We start from the raw sequence: 10,088 nt of genomic DNA, 5'->3' as shown, positions 1-10,088 counted from the left end.
CGATTCCTTGTGGCGAATTTTCATAAGGGGTTCCTATGTTTATCGATAGTCCATTTGCCTGAGTGTACATTTTGCCTTATGAAAGATGGAACGATTATCGCAATACGAACGCTTTATGTATCTTTTTAGCACCACTCCACACCAAGGCGGCGATAGGCGCGGGGTGTACGCACGAGCCTATCGATCGCTAGGTCCTTGATTCGATTCCATGTTGCCGCGAAAACTATTTTTGTTTTCAAATTCCGATTTCATAAGGCAAATTTATGAATTTCAACCCGATTCCTTGTGGTGAATTTTCATAAGGGGTTCCTATGTTTATCGATAGTCCATTTGCCTGAGTGTATTACTAATTGAGGTGAATCCTACTAACTAATTATTTAATTAATAACAAATTTGTTCCACAGAGCTATTTACAAAACACCACACATAATCACTCCTTTCCCAAATCCTTAGACATAACACTTCACTACCGCTATATGTATGACTGATTCAAGTTCTATTGACCTTGAATCATTCATACTTGTAATAGAAGTCTTGAGTAAAGGCAAAACTTACAGAACCCCAAGTCAAAGATGTTGCGTTGCCTACTTCCCAAACTCCAAAATCCCCGGTGTATTTTGAAAGGTATCAGTTTTTAAACTTATGCTGGATAATTAGCCCCTAACCCCTTTGTACATCAATACAATTTAAAAAAGATAAAGACAATGAAACATTCGAAAATTGGAAATATTTATTCTGTGTTTTGATCCGTGCAATATCGACTCAAAAAACGAAGATTTTCAATCGCATACTTAAGCACCGCACTCGGTTCATATTTTAAAATCTTTTCACTAATATTATTTCGGAATCCTGGACGAATGCATTCGTTATCGTTAAGGAGCAAGAATGAAAAAAAATCGTCTCCAGCCACTAACAACACAGTATTTGAACGGTCTAAGAGGACCGTCGTTCTTGCGAAAGCATGATTGTAACACCTCAATACGTTTCACAGATACATAAAGCATCTAACGCATTGTTTGACGACAAAAGGTTAATCGTTGTTGCTATGATCGCAGGATAAAGAACAACCGCGATGCATCATATATGAGCCTGTGCATGTTATAAAACGTTTGACTTTTACTGTGCGCTCTGTTTTCAAGTTGCCCGTGAGAGAGAGAGAGAGAGCGAGACAGCACCAACACACGGCGCACAGTAAAAGTCATGAGAACAAAAGAATTTATGGCACGTACAGAGGCTCATTTTGTCATGATCATGCCATAAATTTTGTCATGATCATGTCATGATTTCCATCCTTGCAAACGATATACGAATGGCAACTGTGGTAAAGAAAGCTCTCAGTTAATAACTGTGGAAGTGCTCATAAGCAGCTAAGAAGCAAGCTCTGTCCCAGTGGGGACGTAATGCCTAGAAAAAGAAGCCCGCTATCGAACAAAATCGTGACATACTCTCAGGTCAGATTGGAATTTTTACCAGTTCGGTTTCCCATTGTGCATCGCCTTTACCGCTTTGCGCAATGAGAACCCCCCGAACCAGTAATTTCAGTTCAGTGGCTTTGTTTTGACGCGCTTGCTGCGACAGCGCCAGACTGACAACGGTGTTCTTGCGGTTGTGTTTGTGCGTGGTCGTGTTCCAACGGTTCTCGCATCTCAACTGGGTGTATTCGGTTTAGTGCTCAGTGTTGCTTGCAGGCCAGCGAATGATCAGCGGTTCATTATTTTTTTCCCCGTTGGTTCGGTCAGTGATTAGCTGAATCTTGACCACGACGCAAGTGTTTTGTTCGGTTGACAGAGTGGACACCGCGAGCTCTCATACGGTTGTGTTTTATTTTCTTGTTCTTTTCCCCTCTGTGGTGGCAGTGTGTGCGTGCATAGGAATTTTCAAGCAGAAGAGTGGCTAAACGCAATTTCGAGTTGACGTGCAAAAGTTAGTGGTGAAAAATTTATTGACGTTCGCAAGGTGATTGGGAGGATTTGATTTTTTTTCTCCTACTAGGTATCAGGTGTGATGTATTTTGACCTGTTTTGACGTATCACGGAAAATATCCTGGGCGTGTTCCGGAGGACGGTGATTACAATGTGTTACTCATTGGGATAATTCCTCCTGCTTATCGGTGTGTGTTTTTGCGTTGAAGAAGGGCTGTTCCTGGAAATTATTGTGCAAATTGGATTAAAAAATTGTATGGTTCTAAAATATTTTTTTTTTTTTTTGGATTGTCTTTTCGACTGGCTAAGACCACGAGTTGGTCCATCTCGCCGGTTCTAAAATATGTGAGAGTGCAGTTTCTGTAGTGTTTCGGACCCAGATATCGATGGAAAAGGGTGTGCTGGATGGACTGTCTCCCAAAATCAACACGAAAGAAGTTTATCTTACGATTACATAAAAGTACGCACTTTTACTCTTGGAAACATTCCCCGGCAGCAGCCAGCAAAACTACTTCACCAGCAGCAGCAGCACCAGTTCGGAGCAGAAGAAGCATTCCTTCGCAAGTGATTCCAAGCGAAAACGAAACAATCGTGGCTAGACTTCTTGATTGATGCTGATACCGTTTTGGTTCAAATGCCGATCAGGCTCGTATTTCAATCACTCGATTTAGTATGAAAGATTTTCTGAAATATTTCAGTGGAAGTCATCAAACATTGAAAAGGCAGGGCTGGTAGCGAGTCACTTTTTGGTGACTTGGTCATTATTTTCGACCTAGTCACTGAAAAGTCACTGTTTACAACAACAAGTCGCTAAAATATTTTTTCCAGTTAAATGATTCTTAAAGTCTCCGTTTTAGTGATGAAAAAAGAAGAAAATTTGAAGTAGCTTTTCAAATTCAAAACATTAAGAGAAGAAAACTTTTATGGTAAAGTTTTCTGGAAAATATTAGGTACAAATTTCTGATAGATTGCATGAATTTTTTTCTTGAGGTAATAAGCAAAATTTGTGGAGGAAATTTCTACAGAAATCCAACCGGCCTACGCTCAAAAAGCACAAGTGGGCTCAGTCTTCTTGGACACTAGGGGCCTTCGGTTCAGTATGTATAGATGTTCTTTCAGACAAACTCCACGAATGTGGTGTTTCTTCAATATTAAACAACTACTTTCATAGCTGAGAAACGTATGAGCTTTTCTAACGAAACTTCGACAACTTCACGAATTAGTTACATGAGTCTCCCCAGGGTTCATGCTTGAGACCCCTCTTTTATATTTTTATGTAAGATACATTGAAAATTGTCGCGTGGAAATTTGCTCGCTTGTTCCTATCATTTGCTATTGATGTTATTACCTCGACTAGTGGTCGCATACTTGTTCCTAGCAATAGTGGTGTACACTTGCTACCGCGACTGGTGGTCGCATACTTGTTCCTAGCAAGTGCTATTGATGTTAGCGTGACTGGTGGTCGTATATTTGCTCTAAGCAATGGTGGTGTAGACTTGCTATCGCGACTGGTGGTCGCAAATTGGTTCCTAATAAAAGTGATGCTCACATGCATGTGCGACTGGCGGTCGAAAAAGTATCTAAAGAATAAGAAATGTAAGCCTAATGATGTGTGGTAACTTACATTTCAATTCAAATAGATCAAGGTATGTTATATCAAAACAATTGAATTGAATGTATAACACGATGAAAGTCAAACGCTGATGCTACTCTGTTGAACACGCTTATGGCAGTCTATTAATAGCAATATTTTGTCCTTTGTGACATTTGATCCACAATATTTTAGCATTGTGACATTTGAGCGGGGCATGCTCCCGTATGATCTCCACGTGATCTGGACCCGCTCTAGTGTCTGAGTTCTTCGACCGAGTTAGTTTGATACACCAGTGGATAAAACCATAGTAACGTCAGGATGGAATGAAAGGTTCTTCGTGGAACTCCCGCTTGCTAACAGCGATTCTGAGCTCCACAAGCAGCTTACAGATGATGCCGTTGTTTCTGTAATAGGACCAAGGGAGGATGATCTGCAAAGACCGTTGCAAGATGCTTTAGTCAGTTTGTCTACTTGGCTGTAAAATTGGCTATCGAATCCTCTACGGAGAAAACTGAGTTAGTGTCTTTTCTAGGAAGCGTGACCCAGTAGAAATTCATGTTTAAGGTGAAGCGGTGTGTAACTAAAGAATCATTAGATTCATCGTTGATGTAACAGTAGTAGTGTCGCCTTTCCATGTATATTTTCAAAACAAACAAACAAAAAATATAACATTTGTGTTAAGCATAATTTTATGTAAACACATGGGAAATTTAGTAGATTGACGAGTATTGGAAATCAAAATCAACTGTTCAATCGTACCATTAGGCCTACAATTTACCAGAAGATCATTTACAAGTTTCTTTTTTCGAGAAGTTCTTTGTCGTCTTGAATTCGAAAGATTTCCAATCTATGCGTAGCTTATTCCTCCTTCTTAAAAAAAAAACGAGGAGAGAGACCATTAATGTACCACACTCTACATTGATACTGCTTCATGCCTATTGTAATTTGGTAACCCCATTTCTAATACCGAGGCCTTTAAAGCATACAAGTCTTGTACTTGTGATGAGTAACTGTAGATAAATATTTTTCATTACTACAATTTATCACATTTTACGTACTGTGCATGTCCATTAATATAAGAAACGTCTTTTAATACTTGTTTTTAAAATTAGGTTGTAGTTTTGAAGTCCCTTTTTAGTTACTATTTGGTCACTAGTCTGATCATTTTAGTGATTAAAGATTATTATGCTGTCCTGCCGCTACCAGCCATGCTACCAAATACCGTTTCGATACAAATTTCGAAAACACTCATTCCGATCTCTCAGTTCAGTATGTAAATGTTTTCAATAAAAAATATTCTTTTCGGATAAAACATTTTTTAAAGTCACTGTTCCTCGATTACATTTTCGAATCGACGTAAGTAACTTGCACATGGTTTGGCGAAAAAAATGAGAAGAATTAAAATCTATTTTAAAAAATCTTCAGGTTTACCATTTTTTTTTACGTGTAATTTTACATACAAGCAGCATGCGTCCAAAATTTTTGATTTTCTTCGTGGTTAAGTCACTTTGTCTCTCCATATAACAGAGCGGTGAACAGCCATGCTGTAGGTGTCTGGGTTCGATTCCAAGTCGGTCCAGGATATTTTCGTAATGGAATTTTCTTGACTACCCTAGGCATGGAGTATCATTGACCTGCCACAAGATATACGAATACGGAAATGGTAACTTTGGCAAAGAAAGCTCTCAGTTAATAACTGTGCAAAAGCTGAAAAGCTGGCCTTGTCCCAGTTAATACGTAATGCCAAGTAAAAGATAAGTCGTTTTGTAATTCCAAAAATTAAACTTTATCAAAGTGTAAAAGGAGTTGGTTCAGAGTGGAACGTGTAGAATTTTGTCTACGGAACACTAAATTCGTTTACCCTTCTGACTTACGGCGGTTTGAATAAGTTTTCGAGATCTTTCCTTTTGTTCTTGGAGGAGCTCATTAAAGAACTTTTTAACAACCTGTACAAGAATAACTCAAAGATTTCCTAAGTCGATTTTCCAGTTATTATTTCAGCCATTTACATATAGACTCCTTAGTGAATACATGTATGATTTTTCTGATGAATTGATTCAATATTCCTGCAGGGATTATTTCAGGCAACCCATTTGAAAACTTTTCCTAGAGTTTTTTTTCCTTAAACTTGGTCAGGGATTCCTTACTTTCTCCAGCATGTTTTCTAGGTGTTTCTCCCATATGTCATCAACCTAGTGCTCCTGCAGCTATTATAAACAGTTCTTAAGTAATTTCACAAGTAACATCTAGATGTATTATTTAAAATTTCATCTAAGGTTATTGTCATCACAGGTTATATTCAAGTTATTCGTACACACCTTTCTTTAGAGATTGCGTTCGATGATCGTCTTTCCAACTCAAATATCTAGAAAACCCACTAAAGCTTCGTCAGGATTCGAGGAGAATTTTATTACTACAGAGGTTTTATAAGAGTATTATAGAATTTATGTTAGAAATACCAATCGTATTTTTTCATGAATTTCATTTATATATTCATAGAGTTTAAAGCCTTATAAATACAAAAAAAATTAAGATATCCTAAACAAATGCCTGAAAATACACCTGAAAATTATTGGTAATTTCTAAAGTTACCTTAAATTTTTTTCCATGTTCAAGTCCTAAAAAAATCGAATGATATTCTTGGAGGATATCCTAAGTAATCAGTGGAGGCATCTCAAGAGAAATTACTGCTTGCATTCTTGAAAAAAGACGGACATCTAGGACGAAATCCTAGGGAAATGGATGGAAGAATCACTGGATAAACACCTGAAAAACATTGGATTTTTTGAGAAATTTGTCAAAAAATATTGTGGAAATTTCTGAAAAAAATCATGATGGAAGCTCTGCACTGATTTCTGGAGTTATCCTCAAACAAATTCCACGTTAAATTCTTGAAGGTAACTTCAAGTAAATTTATGTAATAATTCATAGAGAAAGCAATTCAAAAATCATAAGATTATTTCTTAAAAAAAAATATATTCGGGGTAATGCTTGAAGAATATCTTAGGCAAACATTTAAATTTATTACTGATGATTTTCTTTAATCAAATTTTACAACTTTGTTGAAAACAGGTCCAATCTCACTATGGAACTCAAAACTAAATTCCCAATTCTGAAATACTTCAATCAATTAACAATATTAGATGCACACCATATTGTTATATCAGTTTCTGTAAAATCAATTGGAAGAAAAAGTTATCATACGGAGACGATTTCAAAAATTGATTCTCTGATACAACGTTTAGGTGTCCATTCCATTTGGAAGTAACCACCAACCAACCAGTCGGTTCGCAGTAAGTTGAAGAGACCAAAAAAAAAGCAGCAGTAATTTTTTGTCGTCGTGGTCGCAGAATTCCGCTCTGCTCTAGTGAATGTGTGCGCGCGCGAGAGTGCTTCACTTGGCGGGTTGGTTGTAGGTATTGCTGCTGCTGTTGCTGGGTCATCATCATCATCATCGTTGTCGGAACAGTGTTCACCGTGAAAACCACCGTCGAAAACTTGAAATGAGGGAAAAACGGGAATAATAGCGCATAATTTCGGTGCTGGGTGGGACGTCATCCCTTTAGGCGTTGGATATTTTGAAAATAATGTGTTCTTTCTCTATAGTTTTGGTGAAAAGTGAAAAGAAATACTGGGTGGTTTTGAAGAGTAATTGAATCGAAACTTTAAATATCTGCTCTGTGCTAGAAGAAGATCGTTGTTGACAACAGAACGCCGAAGAGGAACGCCTATCAACTATCACAGTGAAAAGAAATAACTGGATATAGCATAGCTGCATAAATTATCAGTGTGTTCCTGTATTTGATTTCTCGTGTTGGATAAAACGGATTAACGCCATCCACAGCTCAGCCCACACCACAGGTAAGAAACGCTTAAATTATTAAACATTCCAAAACCAATGTCCGTCCACGATAGTTGATCTTCATTCTTGTCACGTTAGTGTAACCTTGAACTTGGTTTCGGTACTACTCGTACCTGCCGTTTAACCCAACATGTTGCATTATTTACATACACACTGGGCCTACGGTATCGGATTGTGGTACTGCCTAGAGGAGAAGGGAAATCAAGACCCAAAACAAAATGAATAAACATTTTTTGTTTCTTGAATTTATTGCTATTTACAGAGATAAATACAAATTTAAAAAAATCTAAGATTCTCAGAGAACTATTGGACACTACAGAACTTGAAAGACATCTATCTGCAACACATGTATTTAGGCGTGGGTGTGCAATTTCAAGAGTCTAGTGGCGTCACGATTCACCGAAGATTGGATTTTTGTGAGCTGTGCTTTACTCTTCTGATTCAGTACACACTTGCTCCTCTGTGTTGGGAAGGTATTTTTACTTTTAAAGGCAGCTATTTTTGTACGTTTACGCGATCCCGTTCTGTTCTGCTGGGAGAGATATACCTATCGCGATGAAAACATGGGATTTCCGATCGATAGTTGACCAGGTTTGATTGTTTGTTTATGATCCGTGGCACGGATATGAGCACTATTTCAACCTTGAGCAAGGGTTGAAAGAACCACTTGCAGAAAATTACATTCACTTGCTGCTGACTCACGTATGAAGCCTTGTATCATGTTGTACTGTTGGGAAGAGTTTCGATTCAATAAGTCAACCGAATAATGTATTGGTCTATTTATCATAAATGCTTGAGTCTAGAAAACTGCAATCTGATTCAATGTTGAAATAAGCACAAGGTCATCAATTAGTGTTATTAGTGGGAAGATTTAACTGTTAAATGATCAGCCTTTTTATAAAAGGGACAAGGCTGGGACCTTTTAGAAAAAAGTTGAACATTGGACAGTTAAATCTTCCCACTAATAACATCCAACTTAACGTGATGATGATCAGAACATATAGATACCTCCAGGACCAGTAACAGGTCTTTTCTTAGAGACTTGGTCTCTATATTAATGCAAGTCTCTAAAAAGTCTCTATTTTCAAGGGAAGGTCAAGAGACTTAGATCTTGTTTGACTAAAATGGTCTCTGAAGTCACTATTTTTATTATACTTACAGGGATTATTCTGAAAATTTTACAAAATGCTATTCCAAATTTCCTTCTTTTTCTTCACTATTTCGCGTTATCCGACAATTTCCAGCCATGATGTTTTCACCTACGGTATATATCAGAAAATGCTTAAAATTTCTTCCAGCAATTATTACAGGAAATCTATTTAGAACTCTTCCAGGAATTTCTCAACTACTTCGATAATTTCTATTTCCTCAATTAATTCGACCAGAGATTCATCATTGACTACCTCCAGAAAGTATCTATAATGTTTCCAACATCTCATCATCTTCCAAACAATTCTCGGGTATTTTTAAATTAATTTCCAAGGATTTTTACAATTTCAATTTTGGTTTCACACTTATAAATAGTATAAACATTCCGGCTTTTTTTACACAATTTTCTCTAGGGATTATTTTCTGTTCCTGCAGAATTAAACTCCAGGAATGAATTCTGAACAGAAATTTTCACAGAGATAGCTTTGAAAGTTTTTCAAAATGCTATTCCAAATTACCTTTCACCAATTCCAGGTTTCCGACAATTTTTCGAAAAGAAACCTTAACAGTTCTTCCAAAGAATTCTACAAGAGTTCTTCCAAGGAGATGCCCAAGGGATTATTTCATAGTTTTTAAAGAAATTCGTTGATGGCTTTTTCCAGGAACCCCTCAAGGAGTTCCTAAATCGATTTTTTTTTCAGTTAACTCTCCAGCTATTTCCATATAAATTCCTTAGTGAGTTTATTTCAGGAATTGCTATAATCACTCGGCAAAGTAAGGACCCGAAAAGGTGTCCAAGGGATTATTTCAGAGTTTTTTTTAAGAAATTCGTTAATAATTTTTCCAGCAACACCTACAAGGCTGTTCTGAATAGCTGCCTCCAGCTATTTTCAAATAAATTACTCAGTGAGTTCAACTACGGTTTATCTTAGGAATTGCCCCAAATTTCTTCCAGCGATTATTATAGGAAATCTAGTAAATACTTTTCCAGGAATATCCCAATTAATTCAAACAGAGATTAATCATTGAGTTCCTCCAGAAAGTATAGGGAGTCGATGCAGGCTATGGACCTTTAGTGTATTATGGGCCCCTACAGAAAAACACAAAATTAACACTCAAAGCAACCTCCTTCCTATGAAAATCCACCGGAGAACTTCGATTGCATTGTTTGTCAGTAGTTTTAGGCAAAATTTTTGGTCTGAGCCGCATAAATACAGATATTCGCCAAGATTTGTAAATGAAACCACACAAGAGGTCCATAATAGGCACGTCGGCAGCGAGCGGAATTACATGGGAATCAAATGGAGGGTCCATAATAGGAAACATCAAATTTGTCGAGAATGAATTTCAGCTGCTAAGGGGTCCATAACTGGCATGGAAAACCTGTCTGGAAATTTCTCCAACATTTTATCCACGAAACACTGCTGTAGTTCTCGAGGATTTTTTGAAGAAAATCTTCATGGTTTCCCAAAAGTTCAATTGTGATTTCACACTAATAAACAGTACAATCATTCCGAGCATTTATCAACAAGTTTCTCTTGGGATTCTGTTCTGTTTTCAA

General features: G+C 37.3%; 1 protein-coding gene across 10 annotated transcripts in view; it reads left to right on the top strand.

The window, feature by feature from the left end:
* Window positions 1-1,669: 1,669 nt before the first annotated feature.
* Window positions 1,670-10,088, top strand: part of LOC5573175 (protein kinase C and casein kinase II substrate protein 3) — a 147,951-nt gene continuing 139,532 nt past the window's right edge. For 2 of the 10 annotated variants that reach the window (XM_021847586.1, XM_021847579.1), the window contains exons 1-2: window positions 1,715-1,956; window positions 7,123-7,377. The gene's annotated coding sequence lies outside the window, so the exon portion shown is untranslated. The other 8 variants (XM_021847582.1, XM_021847588.1, XM_021847581.1 and 5 more) reach the window with 8 other exon arrangements.

The sequence above is a fragment of the Aedes aegypti genome, chromosome 2, assembly GCF_002204515.2.
Source record: "Aedes aegypti strain LVP_AGWG chromosome 2, AaegL5.0 Primary Assembly, whole genome shotgun sequence".
NCBI lineage: Eukaryota > Metazoa > Arthropoda > Insecta > Diptera > Culicidae > Aedes > Aedes aegypti.
Note: the sequence above shows the minus strand (reverse complement) of the source record. Positions and strands in the feature narration are given on the sequence as shown.